The sequence below is a fragment of the Octopus bimaculoides genome, chromosome 9, assembly GCF_001194135.2.
Source record: "Octopus bimaculoides isolate UCB-OBI-ISO-001 chromosome 9, ASM119413v2, whole genome shotgun sequence".
NCBI lineage: Eukaryota > Metazoa > Mollusca > Cephalopoda > Octopoda > Octopodidae > Octopus > Octopus bimaculoides.
In genome coordinates, this window is record NC_068989.1 from 59,605,700 (window position 1) to 59,608,627 (window position 2,928).

Sequence of the window (2,928 nt, forward strand, 5' to 3'; positions counted from 1 at the left end):
ATGTGTGTGTGTGTGTGTGTGTGTGTGTGCGTGTGTGTGTGTATGTATGTATGTATGTATGTATGTATGTATGTATGTATACATTGACTAGCTATGGAAATGCAGTAAAGCAAATTAGAAATCAAGGGGCTTCACAGGCAAAAAAATGGTTGAGAACCACTGCTTTTACCCTGAGTTCAATTATCACCCTTCGACAGTCAATTAGCATTGAATAGCTTGCGAGTAAATGTGTCTATCAGAAACCATTTTTGCTTTTAATCATAGCAGCAAAACATTGTTGATAAAGAGTTATTTTAGGCGTTGTTTTGGGTGATGGGTTGCCAGAATCGTTTGAGAGTCGAACAAAATATCTCCCGGTGTTTGTTCCGGCTCTTTAAATACTGAGTTCAGATTCTGTCAAGATCAACCTTCCATGGTAGATATAACAACATACTAATCAAATACCAGGGTCTTTTTAATCGGCTGGCGATCTATACCAACATGTAATAAGCTAGTGTGCTTGAGCCGAAATTCTGCACAATCATAGCATTCTGACAACAGGTGATGAGAATACATTGCTGCAGTATCGATGTTGTTTGTCTGTATCTTCCTATATCGCTCTCCAACTCCGCACTCAAACACACATGCACACACATACACGCACACGCGCTCACACACACACACACACACACACACACAACTTAACATTCATACACATACAAATGTCTTTCTAACCAGCTATCTACTTCTAAACCAGTAAGAGCCCGTTAAAAAGAGAACACAAAAGGAAAAGAAGATTTAAGCTATTCTTGGAAAATTCATTAAATTTCAAGCAATCCAGAAATACGTAATTCAAATTTTAAACTAAAAGAGGAAACCATTAGCTCCGTTTCAATCAATATTACAAATATATGACTGATTTAGAAATTACTTCAATATGTTAATAATAATGACCTGAAGTATCAAATGAGGTTTGATCGATAATACCATTCTTGAAAACCCGTCCAGTAATTAAGATATAGTTGCTGCATCCACGGAAATTCCATAGTTATTTTGTAAACTGTAAATATGTTGGAGGCATACAGGCAACATGAAATATATAATTTGATTTGAAATTATACTTATGCCATTTGATTCTGAAGAAAGTCCATACAAGTTGCACTAAAGATACAGTCTTAAAAAAGAATGTCTTTAAAAACTATATTCTTTGTCATACGGTTGTAACAATTTTTAACTTGAGAGTCGTTGACTATTATCTTTATCATTGCATCAAGAAGCGAACACTTGAGAAATCGCCTAAAATATGTTGAAAGAATCAAGACACTAGAAATTATCTAATATGCGTTCAAAGAGTAACCTCTGTAACAAACGCGTTAAACAACCTTAATTATGGAAGAAAATCGACGATATTATTTATTATTTTGTTGCGGCACGATTAAGTTTGCAGCAATTTAACAAATCTACTTCCTTAGTTTCATATCAGTCACAAATGCATATGTCTCAACTTCAACCCACAATCACTGTGAACAAAGTACAGTATTTGTCCCCATTGAAGTGAATATTCTAATAGTATATATGCATCAATAATATAGATACCATACTTATTTTAAGATGTGTATTTATTACTTGTCTTTCGAATAATATAAATGCTGTATGTGTAACAGATTATGTTTCTGCTTCATACCTATGATAGTATTTGTTTAAATCGTTTACATACGTAGACTATTGTAGAACAATATTACGTAGAACACACCAATACTTTTCTTGCCATAACTTAGATGGACTTAATAACAAGGAAGTAGATTCCTAGCATAACTACAGCGTTTCAGATTGTTTGTAAAGTCATACGTATTGAGCCAAATATGTGATCTGACATAGTTTAGCATAAAACAAAGCATCAAGTGGATGCAAAATGTCGATTTGATGTAGTTTCTAACATGCATGGAAATATATTTAATTAGTGTACAAATCCAAATGAGTAGGAAGGTCTAAGGAAATATATTTAAACTAATAATAGTTGTTTCAGGTTAATTTATAATGAAATGTCAATCCGATATATTTGAATCGGCTACAGGGTATCTAAATCCTATTCAGTAATTACTTCTTTAATTTTTACTTAATCCATCTTAAATGAAATCATTACAAAGTAATTAATATCGGCTACAAAATACACTCACAACTAAGACTGCATAAAACAAATAAATAAAATACAAGATAAAGAAGAGGTTCTGTGCGGTTACTCGATTTGTTAAAAATAGCAAACTATTTCCTTCAAATCACGCCTAACCTTTAAAATGGAAGTAAACGTGTGTATTTAATATATTGTAGTCCTTGATACATTCACCCTACAATACAAACGGAATGATCACAAGTTCAATGCTTCTAAACACAAGCATGCTTAGTTAGGGTCGACTCAAGGTTTAAAAACTAACAAGAGCCATTGTTTTAAACATTTGCAAGAAGCTTCTTGGGAATTTTGCTTCGCTTATTTCATGTTGTTGTTGATTTTCTAATGAAATTAGGAAAAATTATTTTGTTTCAGAGTTATTTTATAAAATACTAGCAGAGATACCCGGCGTTGCCCGTGTTACATGCAATTGAAGGATGAGACTTTTCTCTTATATTTCCTGTAAGGAACTGGAATAGATATGATCTGAATTTCATCAAAATTGCACATGAGGGTTCTTTCCCTCTTTACACACCCTAAAATAATTCTAATCATGAGACATGTATCCCATACTATTAATCTTTATGCACATATTCCAAAATTTCAGTCTTCTGGAACCTGTAAAAAGGATTTTGCTCCTGAAAAATGGAGCTCATGGAGCTCTAAAATGTAGGAATGAAGGCCCCTATTGGGGGTGGGTGTGATAATGTCAACCAGAGAAGTTGAATTGTGGGGAATGTTTTTAACTTTGGTCTTATAGTATACCTGTATATATGTGAGAG